Source organism: Trachemys scripta, chromosome 10 (assembly GCF_013100865.1).
Source record: "Trachemys scripta elegans isolate TJP31775 chromosome 10, CAS_Tse_1.0, whole genome shotgun sequence".
Classification (NCBI taxonomy): Eukaryota; Metazoa; Chordata; order Testudines; family Emydidae; genus Trachemys; species Trachemys scripta.
In genome coordinates, this window is record NC_048307.1 from 65,463,635 (window position 1) to 65,483,488 (window position 19,854).

Below are 19,854 nucleotides of genomic sequence, written 5' to 3' on the forward strand. Positions count from 1 at the left end.
GCAATGGTAGCTATGTCAGCAGGAGAGCATCTCCCGCTGACATAGTGCTGGCCATACCGATGCTTACATCAGCGTAACTTACATTGCTCAGGGGCATGGCTTTTTCCACACCCCTGAGCAACTTAAGTTATATCCAAGTAAGCCCTAATGTAGACCTTCCTGTCTCAAGCTTTGTGGCTCACGTGCTTTTAGTCCTGTCTCTTCTAGGTTTAAATCCTATAATGCTGAAGATCCAGACTCTTAGTGTTGTATATGGCACTGTTATCCATGCCAATTTCTCAGTATTCTAATGCCACTCATCTCTTGCATCTTGTAGTTGTCCTAGTGTCTGCTGGAATTTGGAACCTAAATACCAAGTGACCATAGTTCTGTCGTTAGCCAGGATAGAGAACTTTCTGATGTACATCTAGCTGTAGTGACTGATTTTATTTCTGCAACACACTTAAGGTATTTGATCACGAAGGCCTTAGAAGTTGACTCACCATGAAACAGCCCATTTCTGATGAGACAGTTGGAGGAGGGCATTTCTCAGTGACCTACTTTTGAATCCATGTTAAAGTACTAGCCCTGTTCTTTACAACGGTTAGAAAGTGAGGTCCAAGACAGCTTGGTTATCTTGTCCTTTGTGACCTGCTAAAGCAGCTGCACTTGTCAAAGCTTGTGAAGGTAGGTTCTGTTTTAGGATAGAACTTACAAATATAAATGATTGCTATTGTACTTTTAAATAACTGATCCCATTACATACAGCATTTCCCATTCATGGAGGAATACCTAAAATATTGCAAATGTTAAAGGGGAGGGGGGAGTTTAGTGAGCCCACTCTCAGTAGAAAAACAGCTTTGAGTGTAATCTCATGAACAAGAAAGGGTGTATGCAATAACTATAATATTTTATAGAGGTGGTTGGTTATGCACATACTGTAAAACAACTCCCTACATATGTGGACCATTGTGAATCCTTGGCAGAGGATCAGAAAAACTTGAAATGTTTCACTCCGTAGTCCATTTCTCACTACCTATTCAGAAAAGTCAGTATGTAGCTGAAGTGAAGCTGCAGGACTCATGCCAATAAAGATCTGGGAAAAAGTCCACCCACTTCAAAGGGAAATTACACTGCTTTTTAGTTCATGACAAACTGAATTCCTCCCTGTGTGAATCAAACCACAGTGCTGAGGAGAACTCTTCAACTGGAGTCACTTACTGAGAGTCCCTGTCCCCCCACCATGGCTTTGGAGCTGTGTATCTGGTTCAATATTATAGTTTTGAATGGCAAAACTTTATTCTCTTGTGAAGAGGAGAGTTACTTTTTATAAGCACCTAACTTCTGTAACCCAAAGAACCATAGAATAAACAGTTTAACTGCAAAATAATGAATTGTAGGCTTAACATTTACTGTAGAAGGCCCACTAACTGTAGATTAAGGCCTACAGGCTCCCTTCATGGAAGGGGAAAAGTTAATAAAAATAGTTACTGTTTTTGAAGTAAATCTCTTCCCACCTGGGAGAAGGGTTTGCTGGCACGATCACATCCCCTCTCTCCTAACTGCACTGTGAGGCCCATAGATTTAAAAACACTGAAGCAGAGGTTCTGCCCTTCTGTTGTAATCTACATGTTTCCTCTTTATGACTTGCTGTGGGGCCATATTGTAACTTGCCATCCAGCTGAGCCTCCAACACTACATACAGACAACACAGAACAAGAGTTAGTGATGAAACTGACCATTAAATCCCATTGGAATTTCTGATTGAAATCCTGCAAGTATCAAGGAGAGTGCCTTTCAAAGTAGTTGTTCTGAGTCTTTCCAGTCTGGCCATGCAGTGTTCAGCTTGATTCATTTCCCACCCCACCCCTTGCTAACCAGCTTTGGTTTGTATTTATGTAAATATTATTCCCACCAGATCAGGGACATGAACCTAGGCCAATGAGGAAAAGGGGCCTTACAAGCCAGTTTAAAAGTTTGGGATGTGTGGGAGCAAGTGTTTTAAAAATGTTAGTGTACAGATTGAATCCCATTTTAATCATAAATACATTTACTGCCCTGATTGAACAAAACTAATGGGGGATGGCTTTTGCATCACAACAGTCTATATAAATGCTGTTGTCAACATGTTTTCTTTGAAACCATTCAAATTGAGTACAAATTAGCTTTTCAAAAAGAAAAAGAGGCTGGACAGCACAGAGGTGCTTGCTTGCTGTGTTGCTGTTACATCAGCTGAAACCTGGTTTTCGGTCTGTAGTGACAAACTAGCTGTACAAGTTTATGAAACTAGTTTGTGTAGTTCCACGTGTTTGGCCACCACAGTTCAGGAGAAGCTAAGGACTGTTCTGAATAGCTGTTACTTTCACCTAGCTAGTAGTTTTTCCAAATTAGGGCAGTGGACAGGTTGTTTGAAATCTGCCATACCTACTACATGATGGCTGATCTATGAGGAAAATAAATTAAGTTTTAAGTGCTTTCAGGGCCCAAGTTCAAGGTGTTAAGTAGGCAAGGCCTGCTAGGGGGGATGGGAGAGGAGCAAAGGTGAAAGGTGCCAAGAAATCAGAGGCTCTCTTGCTTAATTCACAATAAAATCATTTACATCAAAATGTTTATGCGGGATGAAAAATTTTCCCCATCTCCCTTCAGCAAGTTTAGTCTGAACTTGATTTAGTTTAAAACATCAACCACTGGGACTGCTTTAGAGGGAGTGCTGTATCCCCAGAGGGGAGAAAGAGAGGTTTGATGTGGACACGTAGGTATGAATACAAAGCAGGCAAACATGGGCTGGCTCCTTCACCAGCGCTCTTCAGCATGAATAAGTGGGATCTGGTGCCTTCATGGAGAGAAAAGTAAAGATTGATGGGAATTCTCACTGTCAATGAAGACCCTTCCCTCAGGGAAAGGAAAGGGAAATTATGACAATTTCGATTACGACAATAAGATCTGGTGTCCTGTTTAAGAAATGGTCTTGTTATAACTAGAGTTGGATGAAATCTGAACCTCAAATCCAAACCCTAATCAATCTGCATGGACAGGGTGGCTTTTGAATTCAGATGCTTGGCTCCAAATCCATACCTGTGATTTTACTCCCAGGAGACTGTTTTCTAGTTTGAATTGAAATGCAGCTGACAGCTTGAAACAATAAGTATTTTTACAAGATGTGAAACTCCTGAAGGAACAGATTATTGCTATGAGAGTTCCACCATTCAATATCTCCATTTGGGGGCCAAAAATCTTACAAGGACTGCTTATAAATCATTGATACCATTGAATCCAAGCCCTTCAGCTTATTCCACACCATACTGAATCCTGTAGCCTAGCTGTGAATCTGAACACAGCCTCCACAGCCCAAGCATAGATATAACAAATGCATTGCCCTGGGGTATGCTCAGAATTATTTTTGTATGCAGAATCGTTGTAGCCGTGTTGGTTCCAGCATATTAGAGAGGCAAGGTGGGGAGAGAATTGCTCTTATTGGACCAACTTCTGTTAGTGAGAGAGACAAGCTTTAGAGCTTACACAGAGCTCTTCTTCAGGTCTCAAAATTATTTTTGGCCCTTTCGAATGTTTTCAATAAATTAGCCACTAGGTGGCACTTAAAGTTTGCTTTTCCATCCTGCATCTTTTTTTGCAAGATATTTTTCAAAATTGTTCATCTATAATTAAGAGTGGATGACTCCCAATGGGGCTGTGCTGGCAGAAAGCAAGATGCAGCAATATTTGAGTAAAAGCAGGCAAAAGTATGACCATTTGAAAAGGGAACAATGACTATAATTTAAATAAGATTTGGGTGTTTGCATAATCCCTCCTGGCATACAAGAACAGTAGAGAAGCCTGTGGCTTTGCTCTCCTGCTGTGATTCAACAACAACAACAAAAACCACAAAAACAAAAAATGGAAAAATTGTAACAGCAACATTTTTTCTATCTTTCATATTCTCTCTCTCCTCCCTTCCCCAATCCCCTACTTTCAGTGGAAATGCAATTTACTTAATGATTGCATTATAATGAATGCTCGTTTTGAGCCTGTTGAACTCTTTATTGGGCTGTCTAATTTGGCTGCCTTTTGCTGTGAGTTCTGAATATAAATTTAAAAAATACTTAACACTTCACTTAGTAAAGTGCAGATGACATACAGTAACATGGCAGAATTATGGGAATTTTTAGGAAGGTTCTCCAGGTTTTGTATTGGCTGGAACTCCTGTAATAGTTTACAGGTACTCTGCATCTGTCTTTTGTTTGTTTTAAATTGCCATTGTATTTTGGCTTCAAGATGGTTAAATAAGTTTCAGTATTAAGTAAACTTCTCTGACCCTGCCTACTTCCTGTCCTGTCAAACCTTTCCTTGTAAGAATAACAGTGTCCTTTTATTTGGGAGAGTGCAGCATGATGTTTTTGGCAGGCCCAACATTTTTGACTTACATAAGTTTGTGACCTTAAGTGCAAGAAAAGTGAATGCTTGCTTCAGTGCCGCATGGTCTCTGCCTAAAAAAGAAACGTGCCCACTTTTTGGGTCATGGTAGTTTTTGAATAATTATCAGCATAATTATTCCACCTTATTGTACATGATTGCACTTCCATACGAAAGGATCAGAGCTAAAAATGGGATAATTTTGTAACTAGTTATATAAGATGCCCGATCTCTGAATATATAGGACAGACTGTACTAACTTATTGATTTCTAGAATTGGCACAAAAGGCCCTTGCCTCGCTAGCAAGTATTTCGCAACTTCTTCCTCCATAAAGATCCAAGTCTGCACAATACAAGCCTGGGACTACTGCTGGGTAAAAGGCTCATTGCATGACTAAAGGCCACAGGATCAGACCCTAATTTTGAACCGAATTAATGTAGTTGTTCATTTTATTTACTTTGAAGCTGCTATTTCATTGTGTGCTTATTTAGTGTTTTACAACTGAATTTATGATACCTCTTACCCCCTCACTCCATTATAACTTGTATCAGTTAGGAAACAACCACCCACAGCTGATTAAGCAGTCTGATCTGAATATTTGACAAATTGAATCTGTAATTTAAAATCCCCAACCAAATAGTAACTGCTTAATTTTAATACTTAAAGAACTTAAGAAAGAATAAAGGTGCATTAGCTGTACATGTACCTGTTATTTTTTTCAGTAGGTTTTGATGACTTTTCAGTGATGTTACAAGACTAACATCTAATTATGGATTCTGTACTTAAATGTTAACACCTGTTTAGGTTTTCTTGTGTACCATAATAAATATTGTTTATAGCCCTGTTAGCAATTAAAGCTGATATGTTTGAACTGAAGCAAATATTTATCTTGCTTAATGTTGATTACAATAAAGTTTGAAAAAGGGAAGCAAGAAAACCAAACATTCATAAAAGAAGAAACTTGGGCCAGATTCTTTTAACATGAGCATTTTGTGGTTTACAGATTCCTAGCCAGTCAGAAAGGTTGTCTCCAACTGTCCAAGACAAAATAACCATGTGCCCTACTTGGATGAAAACCATTCCCTTTCCTTTGCAACTAAGTTGATTGTGTATGCAGTTTCTAGCGAGCGAGGCAGTAAGCATAATATGCCATGCAGCTCTGCTACTGCACCTAAAGACTGACCAAAACATCCCTGCTATGCCAATGCAGGATTGTGCTAGATTGCATGGTGTTTTTCAGCAGATGGATTATAGCCTCTTTCCCTCCAGGATAGAAACTATCCTTGTTAGGGGAACCCATTGTTTATGCCTTCCCATTAAAAGAAAACAAAGCTTCCCGTATCTCCCTGTGGGAGTACTGCTGCAATCAGCCAAGCTTCAAGTGGTGCTACTGTTCAGGCCATTAAAAGCTGGCCTGGGAGAAATAAGAGGTTTTCCCCTCCTCCCTTTTGTGAAAGGGGTGTGTCAGGGTCAGGGATAAGCAGGCCGGCACTGTCAAAGAAAGGTGGGAATAGCTTTTGTGAAAGGGAGGTTTGGTATAAAGTTTCAGCTGGAGCTCTTGTTCCCGAGTTGGACAGAGCCAACATATCAAAACTTATTAAAGAGGAAGGAGATGCAACAAAGGTAGGAAGTCAGGTCTGGCAATTTAGAGTTCACTACCATCCCTTGACAGGAGGAGGAGGGACAACTATGTCAGGATGGATGGAGTGGGACTTCCTTTTCTGGGTCCACATCATCATCTTGGTTTTAATCCCAGGTGAACTATTCAAACCCTTTTTGCTTGTATAAAGGGATCATCTTCCCTAGGTCTATTTTTGCTGGGCTTCCAGGAGAGTAAGGATATCAAGAGAGAGCATGCCAAGCCACACCGATAATGATACAAATAAACTAACAGCTCTTCTACCACTCTACAGGACTGATACAAATGACCATCTCCCCCAAATAGCAGCAGCATCTTGTTTGCATTTCTGTTTCTATTGGATATTTACCACCCATTGCTTTATTTAAAGGTGATGGATAGAGTAGGTTGAAACCATACCATCCAAATTTATTTTTAGACTACAATGGACTCTAGAAAATTTGTTTCATTCAAAATTTTCTACATTTTAAACAAAACAAAAAATGAAAACCAAACATCTTTCAGTTTTCATTTTGTTTTTTCCATCCAAAACTGACTTTTTGTGGGGAAGAAACAAAAAAATCTAAAATTCTTAGGAAAAACAGAGTGGATTCCCTGTCTACAGGCAACAGTCAAGTGAAGCCAAATCGTTATCTGGGAAGGAGGAAAGGGGTGGTCTTTCTATTAAGATACTGTCCCAGAACTAAACTCAAGGCACTCCATCTTTCATATCAGCTTCTTGTCAGTAGAAGTCTCATGGTTTTGAAGGGGGCTTCAAATTTCCTTGGCTGCTGGAAAGGTGAAGGCATAGTCTCTCCCTCCCTTCTGCCCTGTAGACCAGAGCTTCCTGGCTATGGTGTGAGTGCCTTCTATACTGGCCTACTTTTACCCAGCCTCTGTTTTTGAGTGCTCCTCCCAAATGCCTTCCCCTGCCATTGCTCATAGCTTTCCTAAGTACCAACAGAATGAATCTGACTAACATCAGTCAAGAGACAAAGTAGGGGAGGTAATATCTTTTATTGGACCATCTTCTGTTGGTGAAAGAGACAAGCTTTCTAGCCACACATAGGCTTTCCTCAGGACTAGGAAAGGTACTAAGGGCAGGTCTTCACTATGGGGGGGGTGTCGATTTAAGATACGCTATTCGCGTAGCTGAATTTGCGTAGCTGAATTTGACGTATCGGAGCCGACTTACCCCGCTGTGAGGACGGCGGCAAAATCGACCTCTGTGGCTCCCCGTCGACGGTGCTTACTCCCACCTTCGCTGGTGGAGTAAGCGCGTCGATTCGGGGATCGATTGTTGCGTCCCGATGAGACGCGATAATTCGATCCCCGAGAGATTGATTTCTACCCGCCGATTCAGGCGGGTAGTGTAAACCTAGCCTTAGTGTTACAGCTAAATTCACGATTGAACAGATAGTTTAGCATAAGTAGTTAGCATATAGTCTCAGGGACATTCAAGGAGAAGTGGCCCATTAACACCTCTGTAGTAGTAGGACTAAAAGGGGAGTAAGTGGGTTACAGATTGTTGTAATAAGCCATAAATCCAATGTCTTTATTAAGATCACGATTTTTAGTGTCTAGCAAAGTTATGAATTTAAGCTCCCAATTTTCACTGCTCTATCTTGGGAAAGTTCTGAGCAGCAACAGAAGCACTGGAGCTGTGTGTCTACTGACTGGGGAAGACTTCACTGCATCCGTTTGCATTTGGTTCACATTTAGAAAGTTTTCTTTGCAGCCATGAGGACTAGCAGCTTTTTTCTTAATGAAATTTAAGATTCTGCAGAATTAATCTCACTTTCCTAGGAAAAAGTTTCCTATTCACCACAGAAGAGTGGATTTTTCAAGTGTGTTCCTATTTACATCCGATTAAAAAAAGCAGTTGGCAATCTGAGTTTTTCTGCTACTAAAAGTTTACTTTAAAGATATTGATGGGCTAGACTAATAGAGAATCTAATAATAAATGGGATTCCTTATATACATGATACCCTACTGCTTAAATTTGCCATTCAAATGTTAAGAGTTCATGTTCAAAGGTATATTTTAGAGCATGCAAGTGATTAGTGAGATTGAGATTGTTTCATTTCTTGATAGTTGGTTTGTATCGCAATTACCTCATTTTTTAAAGAATTGTATATACAGTACCTGGTACCAAAATATCCTGAAATATTAATTCTAAGGGCAGACATTTGAGAAGAAAATTCAAATATGTATGAAGTTATGATGAACCCAGAACAGTGGGAGCTACGCATGTAACTGGTTTGCATAGAGGTAGTTATTTTTCTGGTTCTTGCTAGAAGTATTAAGAAGAGGCTCAGTCTAAGTGGGGGAAAGTTTAATGTTTTAGATTAATATTGCTGTGTCTAAGCAAACAAATGGGTTGTGGGCTTTTGCTAAATTTTTTCACTAAATAATAATAAATGTTAAATCTGAGATCCTTTTTGCATGTGTTAAAATAGCATGTGATTTTCTCAGTTGTCTTGATAAGTCAGTTGTCTCTTTTATAGTTCCCAGTTGTTTCTTTTATAGTTCAATTATGGTGTAGTACAAAATAAACTCAGCTAAAAACTTTTTGCTAGAAAAGCTACATTCCAATAAAAATTGCTTACATGTAAAGAAAGTCCACATCTACTGAACTGGTATGCCTGCTATTATTAGAACAGAGAATTTGGAAAGTATCACATGCACCATAGCTGCAGGGTAGAAATAGATGCAAATGTACTGTAAAACTGGAGCTAGCTGACTGGCGTAGTGCTGTCTAGAATGATAGTAACTTGGTCCAGTATGGGCATTTAACTATGAGGTTGGGAACATGGTTTGCATTTATTATAAATTGCTCCACCACCAAAATCCAAACAAAACACTATAGTGACTGTACAAACAGAAAGTTATAAACCAGTATATGTAATTAAAAAGTACCATATGTAGATAGTGTCCTATAATAGCATCACCCTCCCACATGCCTATCAACCTTACACAATCTGTTTCTCAATCACTGTGTCTTGGTTCACCAAACCTTTTATTTTTTTATCATGCCAGATGACACATGAGTGTGAAGGCAGTCATAGGTGCTTCAGATGCTATTCTTGAATAATTAGTTGGTAGATTCCGATAAAGCATACTCCTTTCTAATAAACAGAAGAGGAATCTTCAGGCTTTACTAGGGCTTGTGGAAAGGAAAAGGTGCCTATAAATTAGGTGCACATATTATAGTGGGAATTAGAAAAAGGTGATCAGAAACACACACATTTCACCTTAATTGTGTTCTCCAAAGGGCAGTCCAATAGAAGGGCATAAGGATAAGATTTCTGTTGGGCCTCCTTTAGTTTAATAGCTTGGTTGTCTCTTCAAGTCCAACCCTTTAAGAAATTCCACCATAGGGTCTCACTGGCCTGAGACTGTTGGTGACCCATTTTTGTCGTCATATTGCCTGGCCTGGACCTAGGGTACATGGAGCCCTGTGTGGACTCTGATAAAGAGATTCAACTGCTAAAGGCAGAGGTGATGCATGCGGGAATGGTGGTGGGGGGACGGGAGGGGGATGGGAGAGCAGGGCTAAGGATGCAGGGTCACGTGGCCCCCCAGATTTGCTGCTTGGATTGTACTGAGCATGGTCAGTAACACTGCTGAAGCCAGCTGCCCTTGCTCTACCCCCCACCCACAACGGCAGGCACAGGTCGTTTCTGGCTAAAAGATCAGGGAATTGTATCCCTGCTATCACTGAAGGCACCCTGGGAACTGGAGTCTTCCTGCAGCCACAGAAGCTGTAAGTGCCTAGAGCAGCATTTCCCAAACTTGGGACGCCGCTTGTGTAGGGAAAGCCCCTGGCGGGCCGGGCTGGTTTGTTTACTTGTCGCGTCCACAGGTCTGGCCGATCGCGGTTCCCACTGGCCGCGGTTCGCTGCTCCAGGCCAATGGGAGCTGCTGGAAGCAGCATGGGCCGAGGGACGTACTGGCCGCTGCTTCCAGCGGCTTCCATTGGCCTGGAGCAGCGAATGGCCGGACCTGCGGACGCAGCAGGTAAACAAACCGGCCCGGCCCTCCAGGGGCTTTCCCTACACAAGTGGCATCCCAAGTTTGGGAAACACCGGCCTAGAGCCAGCCTGACATTGCCCTCTGCCAACCATCTAGCTATTCATGCTACAATCAATAGCCTAACCTGCAAATACATGAGTAATCTAGTCACAAGTAGTCCTGTTAGAAGTCAATAGGACCACTTGTGTGAGTAAGTAGCCCCAGATGCCCAATGGGCAAGAGGATTCCTACCACGTTGCTTTTGCATCATACAATCCCCCCCCTCCAAAAAACCTCCCAAATCCTTTAAAATTGCTCATATTTAAAGAGCAAAGTGGAAGAAGCCAAGGTCCCACAATGCACGTTATAAGATATTCATGGTTCCAACTATACCCTTTCTCCGAGATACTGCCTCATTCAGGGTGCACCTTCACAGATAGTGAAAGAGAAAATTAGTCCATTTAAACCAGTAAGAGTGGGAAACTGGTGAAAGAAGTTCCATTGTGGAGCTAGCAGCTTTGTCAGCCCATTATCATTCAAATTTCTCTCCTTGTTCCCCTCCCCCCCCAACACACACACCTTTATACAAAGACTAGGTCTGGAAAATTTCATTGGAAAAGATTAAAGTTTCAGAAAATTATGGTGATGGAATGAAGAGAGGGTCGGGGGGCAGGGGGTTAGAATGGAAACTCTTGGGAGCCTTAACTATATAGCTGCCTCATTCACTTTGCTCTTTAAATAAGAGCAATTTTAAGGGTTTTTAACGGTGTAGTTATAGAGATCCTGACAGATAAAATTAGTTGTCTTAATAGCTGGACAAAGCAGAAGGGATATTTCATTGTAAACATCTCGTCAGTAAACATCTGTTAAGTGTTTTTTATTCACCTCAGAAACATGCTGGAGTGATTATTTTTCAGTAGGTTTCGAGGACATCCCATTACTAATAGCCAAAGAACTTTGGCACAGTTAAAGGGAGTTAGAGTCAGAGAGAATAGTACATGTGACAGGGCAAATTCTGAGCATTAGCCAAATTAAATGCAATTGTCTGGGGGGCTTTATGTGCTGCTTGCTGCTGCCGAATGACTTATAACTATGTCCAAGGAATAATTATTGAAAGAGACAGCTGTGGGGTGGGACATTGTTAGCCTCATATGATCTGAATGCAAACATAAAAAGGTTAAATTTGAGATACAGTACAGTCATAAGACTAGGGTCCTTCACCTATTTTCTGTCCACCTGAATTAAACAGTTTACTTTTATTATTTCACAGAATCAAGTTTGTTATCCCTAATGGTGACAACAAGTAGCCTCTGTAATAGCTTCCTGAGGGAAGTAGTGGAAACCCCTTGGCTTGGTGCATTTAAAGCCAGACAAGACAAAGTAGAAGAACAGGGAACAATCTGGACCTAACAGGTCTTTTCAATGATTTTCATGCCTGAAGGCCCTGTTCCCATTCACGATACTACTACTTTACTGGAAACATCAGTCAAGGTTTGCTTTTGAATATGGCACAGTTAATAATCCTGTATGAGTAACTTTGGTATGACAGGTAAAGAGAGCACCAATGCTCTCCTACTGCATAACAGCCCACACTGCTGAATGTGCTCAGAAAACCCCTTAGCCCCAGGAATCTGCCTTTCCTGAAGCTCTCTCTTCCCCCTATAGAAACTGTACACTGCAATTGTTATCAATGTATTTCATTGGAGAAGAAAGATTTGGCCTGGATGGGAGATACAGTGCCCAAGTGCCAAACATGTTCATTTCCCAATATGCTATTTGGATGCTGGGTGGGCGCTCCACTCAATGGTAGTTATTTCCCTACTCCCACCCCTTGTCTCACAGGGAGACCTCCCCTGCTCCCTTTGCACTGGAGGCAGGAATTCACCCAGAAACCATTCCAGCACCGTTATCAGTAAGAAATGCTCAGCTTATCAGCAACAAGTTGACCTCATGCCCACCCCTCCAGCATCAGCCTCTCAGTCACTGGGCAGGAGTTTCTTCCCTTTGGGCTCTGACTGATCCTAGCATGAAGCACAACATGTCTCCGTAGGCCATGCCTTTGAGTTCCTGATGAGAATGGCTACATCTGGTCTCTTTTATGCACATGTGATCCCTGGCCATCAAGATTTTCTTAATTCCCCAATGTAGACTTCAACTGGGCAAATCTGGGTGTCCCTGATTTAATCAGATGATTAACTAACAAGTGGAACCCATTGCTGCTTCATACAATATAAAAACGAAGCTTGTAAGAGCCTTCCAATTGCAAGAGGGTTGGCTCTGAAAGATACTTGTTTGATACAACCATTTTGGATACAGTTGTACATCTCTTATGTGAAATACATTTGAAATATGGCTCATTTACTTATGGAAATGAGCATTACATTAAAGCCACATATTGCTGCAATGTAAAAGGCGAAAGGTAGCGTAAGCTAAGATGGGAAAGCTAGGTGGTTTTAAATGTACATATTCTTTAATGGCAAACTAAAGGTTAGAAAATGAGGCCTTTCAGTGTATCAGAGCACTTGTCTAACTTTTGGACTACTTGTATGGAAAAATATAGCTGTCTTTTGGTATTCAGGAAAATAGAACAAAATACTGCATAGCTTAGATTCCAAACCTTTCTGTCTGCTTCAAAATGGCTGCTGAATGGAGAAGTCTTCTTGCAATGAAGGTTTAGGGGAATATTCTGCCCAAGCCTATACTCAGCCACTGTACTGAAGCTAATAGGTGGCAAAAGTACTTAAGGCAGGCTAGAATTTGCCATATTTGTGTCATGTTAATTTCACATTATTCTTAGGACTTCAGTGAGCTTTGTATTGCTCTATTGCAACCTGATTTTTGTCCCTGTAAATTACTGAGGCAGTTGGAAGGGCGAAGTTGAAACCAGGTCACTGTAAAAAGACAGAATGACAGATCTGTAGACTCTTAAATTAGTATGGAGGGCATTAGTGTTTTCAAAAGAATTGCAGGTGAAATCCTGGCTCCACTGGAGTCAATGGGATTTTGTCATTGGCTTCAAGGGGTGAAATCCTTCCCCCCCGCTATGGAGAGGCCCTGATTTAGCTGTAATTGAAATCATTTGGAGTTTGCCATTGACTTCAGTGGAAACAGGACTGTGTCTTGACATGGGGATTCTTGATTGATTTAATGTGATGCTTGGTGCTAAATCCTGCAGTGCTTTATTCAGGCAAAACTCCCATTGGAATAAATGGAAGTTTTGCTTGAGTAAAGACTGCATGACTGAGCCTTTGGTAACAGGTATAAAACCTCAGAGCGGGTCCTTTAACCTCCTTCAGTCAGGCATGCTGGAACAATTTTTATAGTGGGGGTGCTGAGAGCCATTGAACCAAACTGTAAACTGTATACAGTATATAATGGAAAAGACGTCAAGCCGGGGGTGCCCACACTACTAGTTTCAGCACCTATGCCTTCAGTCTTGAAAGACACATTGAGGTTGAGATTTTGATGACGGTATCTCAACACTTTCTGCATCCTGGACTAAGTTGTGCCTGGGTGTCTGTGGGCACCATTCCTTCACAGTGCCTTATGCCAGGGCTAACCCCTTTCACATTCTATCCCATGATACCTCAGTCATCCTTCTTCTGAACACTGAAATAATTTTGTCCCCTCAGCTATATTCAGTTCTGTAAAACAGTCTCCCTCTATCCTAGGCAAAGAGTTTTGTTTTCTTTGTACAATGGTATAGAAAGTGCAGTTGAATCAAACAAATACATTATCTCTAGTTAAATCAACAATAGGTAATAGCCACCTGCAAAACTGGTAATAAAACACACTGTGACCTGGAACCATGTTGAGTCAGTTTGTTTCCAACTGAGTGCCTGGCATAGATGTAGTTCTGTATGTTTCACCATTTCTCTGTTCCTTACGGCATTTTTGTGTGTGTTGTGCTTAAAGAGAAGTCATTTTCAAGCTTACCTTAGTGCAATATTGCAGCTGTGAAGGCTCTCAGAATGTGCTAGATACTGTAGCCTCACAGCCTGTTCTCTACCCTGAGTTCGTTACATGGATGACCCACCCTAGTATTGTTGGGGCTGAGCTTGGGAACCTCAGTCTGTTCCAGAAACCAGAGTTCCCATAACTGCATAATGCATGGCTATCATATTACTGGGCTAGCCTCAAATTGACTCACTAAGGATGGTGAAGTTGTAGTATGAGTAATTTCCTGGGAAGGGTGATTTGTTCTTTACTGCTGAAGTACTTTAGATATCAACACATGCAAATATTAAGTCCCAGTGAGACAAATGGTCTGACAGTCATGTACAGTACAAAACAAAAGGTAATTCACGATGAAGGGGTCCAATGTCTTTAACTCGCCTGTTGTATCTAAACATTGCAAGCCCCTGAAATCAGTCAGTGAGGTTATGTACCATCCGTGTGGCTGCCGCTGGGAAGCATAGGTCAAGATAAGACTAGCATGTAAGACCACACATTGCATGGCCTTACTTTGGGGGACTGGCAGAGCATTAGACTGATGTCAGGTATTGTTCCTTCTCACTTTTGTTTTCTGCATGTGGAGTGAGAGGCTGACTCAATTCACATTTAAGGAGCACAGCTCCTTCTTCCCCACCTGCTGACTCACTCCATGCTAGAGGCAATCAATGAACCTCACTTCTTAAGCTCTGGATTTCTTATAGCTACTGCTGAATCCAGGTTTCAAACCATTACAGTTGCTGTTCACTCATCCCTACTAGTCTATGAATGTCCTAGCTCAGCTGCAGATCTAGGACTCTGGCTACATCAGCTGCTCTGGTTTGGAGACAGCAAGGCTTACTTACCTTTTCTTCATCATCTTGAAATCTTGGGCACATTAGCAGCATCCTTCATTACATCAGATTTGCTACATACACCTTCCAGCCAGCTGAGTATAACAAACTTCCACATCTCAACCTTTTGTAGTATCAAACTCCACCTAATCCACACAAGCTGTACCACATAAAATCTTCTACATCATGTATAGACCAAGCAATGAATCATACTAGCCACAATGTGCTGCAGCCCATGCTCCCCTAAAGAAGGCTGCTTGCTTACAGTTAGGGTTACTGATCTATTTTGTACAGTTCTTCTTCTGAATCAGTCTCCCAAATCCTCACCTACAAAAACTTATCTAAGAAAGCTGGCATAACTGACAAATGCTGCCTAGGGTCTGGTGGGCTACATGCATTGCAATCACAGCAGGCTTTTCTCAGCTTAATTTGCATATTAATCCATGAAGGATTTAGTTCCAGCAGTGTAGTTTTACATTCACTACACTAGGTAATCTTTGTTCATCTGAAAAGGGTCGCTAGGTTTGCTTTTATAGCACCATGTGTTCAGTCAATGGAGAAAGCATGTTCTGGGGAGGGTCTCCCCCAAAATAACTGACTCATACTGAACAAAGGCAAGAGTGATCTTTTCAACACCACCTCACTCCCATTCTGCAGGAACAGGTGGGAGCATTGCTTGTGATAGGGGTCAATGAAAGCTTGGTAATAGTCAGAATTCAGTTATCATCAGGCAGGGTTCTTAGGGCCACAAGGGCTGCTGAAAGGCTGCATGCTTTCAGATGGCTTTTAGGGTATATTTCCTGTATGCATCCCCCATGGTTACCTGTAGATTCCAGAGTTATCAACAAGATTCATTTAATTCTGGTGCCCAAAATATACTATATACATTTTGGAATATCATTTGTGCCTCTCATTATTCGACATTGGTGAGGCCTCATCTGGAGTACTGTGTCCAGTTTTGGGCCCCACACTACAAGAAGGATGTGGAAAAATTGGAAAGAGTCCAGCGGAGGGCAGGGCCGGAGCTAGGATTTTTGCTGCCCCAAGCAAAAACAATTACCCCACCCCCGGCCCCACCTCAACTCCACCCCTTCCCCAAATCCCCAGCCCTGCCTCCTCCCCCCAGGCTCTCAAGCCTGGGAGGGAGGGGGAGATCCTGAGTGGCCGTGGCGCGCGAAAAAGCTGATTCACGTGCTGCTGCTCTCCCTCCCTCCCAGGTTTGAGAGCCTGGGAGTGAGGGCGAGTAGCGGCGCGCGAATCAGCTGTGGCGCGCAAGTGGCAGCAGCAGCAGCGGAGGTGAGCTAGGGCGGCCGGGGCACATTTTTTAGGAGCGGCATTCTGGCGTCGGCCATGCCACCCCTAAAAATGTGCCACCCCAAGCACCAGCTTGTTTGCTGGTGCCTAGAGCTGGCCCTGGCGGAGGGCAACAAAAATGATTAGGGGTCTGGAGCACATGATTTATGAGGAGAGGCTGAGGGAACTGGGATTGTTTAGTCTCCAGAAGAGAAGAATGAGAGGGGATTTGATAGCAGCCTTCAACTACCTGAAGGGGGGTTCCAAAGAGGATCGAGCTCGGCTGTTCTCAGTGGTGGCAGATGACAGAACAAGGAGCAATGATCTCAAGTTGCAGTGGAGGAGGTCCAGGTTGGATATTAGGAAACACTATTTCACTAGGAGGGTGGTGAAGCACTGGAATGCGTTACCTAGGGAGGTGGTGGAGTCTCCTTCCTTGGAGGTTTTTAAGGCCCGGCTTGACAAAGCTCTGGCTGGGATGATTTAGTTGGGAATTGGTCCTGCTTTGAGCAGTGGGTTGGACTAGATGACCTCCTGAGGTCCCTTCCAACCCTGATATTCTATGATTCTATGATTCTGTAGTTGCATTAAACAGAGCCCACCCTTTCCTGCCCACTTATGTGGCTGCTGTGATGGACATCCTTCCCCATAGGCTGGCTGCTTTTTGCCAGAGGAAGAGCCTGGAAAACAGGTGGATCTTTGCAGGGTCTCTAATGTGGGCTCTGAGGAACCAAGCCAGGAAGCATGTTCTAGACCCAAGGACCCCTGACACAGCAGGTCAGCCTTACAGGCATCCCTACAGGGGAGTAGCAAGCACACTCTATGTGACAGCCTGGATGTTTCAAACCTGCCTCCCAGAGCTCTCACTGGGGCAACATGGCTCTGTGTTACACCCTACTGACAGCTCAGGCTAAAAGCCACATTACACCCTGCAGGGTTAGATCCACAAAGGAATTTAGGTGCCTAACTGCCACATTAGGCACCTGAATCAACAATGAGGCACCACCGAGATCCTCAAAATCCTACTCAGCTGCTGCCTAACCCTGTGTGAGCCTAAATGCCATAGATGTCTTAGTGCCTCCCACTAAAATTCCCTAGCTGCCTCAGCGCCTGCCAATGGGAATGTACAAAACAGCCTAAGTCTTGATAGGCCTAAGCTGCTCAGCCTACGCCCCAGTGGGGTTCACACACTAGACTTTTTCCTGCCTGTCTCTCTAGTGGGGCCCAATCCATAAGGTGTTTTCCAAGTATGCCTCCTGGGGTCTAAGCCCTGCACAAAAGACAGACAGGGGCAACCAGATCAGGAATTTTAGGTGGGTGTCCCAGAATACCCAGTAGCCCAATGCTCTGGGCACCCACAAGGGATACCCAGGTTTCAATCTCCACTCTGCCTCATTCAGAGCAGAGACATGAATCCAGGTCTCCCACATCCCACATGAGCGCCCCGGCCCCCACACTAAAGGGCATTCTAGGGTGGTTTTTCTCCCATTGAAGCTGTTTTGCTTTGTATAAAGAATTAAATAGTCATTGAGAAAGAGAGCGGTTGACTCTAGGCACTCACCTGGAAGGTGGGTGACCCAAGTTCAAGTCATTGCTGCAGAGCAGGAATTTGAAAACAGGTTTCTCACATCCCAGGTGAATGCCTCAACTACTTGGCTGTCATGGAGTAGGGGTCTCTTGCTTCTGGTGAGAAAGGGCTGACCTGATGTAGTCACCTAGCTCTAGGAGAGAAGATGTGGCTGGGAGTCCAGAGCAAAGATATGCACCTGACTTCCTTTGAGGGGCAGGGCCTAATGTTTCCTACTGGCTAGCTTAGGCAGCTCTCCCCACTCCTCTCTGCCTCATCTTGCTGGCTTCTGCGATTTCCTTATGTGTGTAATGGGGCTGTGAAGTCCATTGGGTGGCAGGGCACCTACAAGCTAGGCATTGCAATGCTGAGCACTGTGATGTCTAAGTCCCTTGTGGAGCTAGCCCTTAGTTTATATTTTTGAATCTATGGGCTCAATCCTTGGGCCCTGCTCTGGCTGCTTTGTGCTGCTATAGGAGCTGGAAAGCTGCCTTAAAGGGGCAGCCTGGGATTCCCCCTAACAGACAGGAATCCTTGGCATAACAAGCTCTGCGCCACCTGCTTCCCTTGTACACGGAGCCAGGTCAGTTTGGAAAGGGGTGGCAGGCTTACCAGGTGTTGGGGAGGGGCAGGGTTCTATGTTGGTCTCCCTTGTAACTTAGAACAGCCTATTTCATCGCCTAGCTAACCCCATATTGGCTGAGCTTACAGCCACCTTTCCACCCCACTTGCTCCTCGGATAGGCCAAATGTAAACCTGGGGCTGCTGAAGTCTGAGCCCTCTCAGCAACACAAAGGGCCACCTAATTTTTTAAAGCTGAGATTAGCTCTCGCATTTAAAAGGTCCCAAAGATCAGGAGCCCGGCAATCAGGTCTGCATACACTACAAAAGCCAGCGCTGTCAATCTAACAAACATAGCTCACCAAACCCATGAGCTGCCTTCACAACCACTCTCCTACTAATCAGAGAGGAGCTAAGTGGGACTGTAAAAAAAAACACTTGAATCCCAAAAGGAGGCTTTTGGTCAACCTGGTTAAGGAGACGACTTGGGAGAACTGTCAAAAAATCCGTAATAGGAGATATTGGATACCAAACAGGAGCAAATATGTCAACTCCCAGTACAACTTCTTTAAATATATTTGCAAGACACAGATAGTGAAAGAGAAAATTAGTCCACTTAAACCAGTAAGAGTGGGAAACTGGTGATAGAAGTTCCATTGTGGAGCTAGCAGCTTTGTCAGCCCATTATCTGACTTGTCCGGTTACAGAGGGAGATAAAAGAGGGTTTTTTCCAACAGCAATCATATTCCCTGGAATGAGGGGTGAGCACTGTACCTGCAGGAAACTACAAAATGGTTGTGAAATGATCAGAAGCGCTGGATGTGACAGGTTTAGGTAATATGCCACCAGGCTTTGGAAGGTGGCTAGAACAGCTTGAGCTATGGTTCGAGTTCTCAAGGGACAGGGACTGTAAAGTGGCAAATATAACATCAGTATTGAAACAAGTGTTGGCAGGAACTAGTGGTTCTGCCCTCATTTCTAATAACATTTTAATTTTATAAACTGTTCTGGAGCTGTACAAATTAAACACACACAGAAAAGTCACCACAGAGCGTGAGTTATTGGTTTCAAGCTGAGACACCGCTGGGTGGGTGTCTATCTGTTCCTTTGGCTGCATCTCCCTAACTACTTTTCCGTTTCTTACACTGGCTCTCTGAGGACTTCATCCTGAGCACATTGAAGTCAATAATAAAGCTTCAACTGACCACAATAGTGCAGGAGCAGGCATTAATTGCTCGTTGCGTTGTGTCTCTGTGCATCCTTTGACACTCTCTTCTCTAGACCTCTGGTTCCCACCGGCCATGTCTCCCTGATCACTAGGCATGTCTGTCTTTCTCTGTGCATGAGACCATTTCACATTGCTCCTCTAGCTTGTCCCCCCTTTGTTCCCTCTAGGAGCGTAAGTGGAGAATTCTGATTTGGTGATGTTTTACACTCACTCTCATGAGTATGGGCTCAGTTCCTCACTGGCCTGCCCCTGGAACAAGCATTCATAGCAGTGTGAAATGCTGCTAAATCAGCATGGTAGGACTGCACTCTCACCTTATGCTGGTGTAAATGATTACACAACATGCAGGGCAATGGTGACCTGGGCCCTACCTATTTGTACTCAGGGTACAAGGAGTGC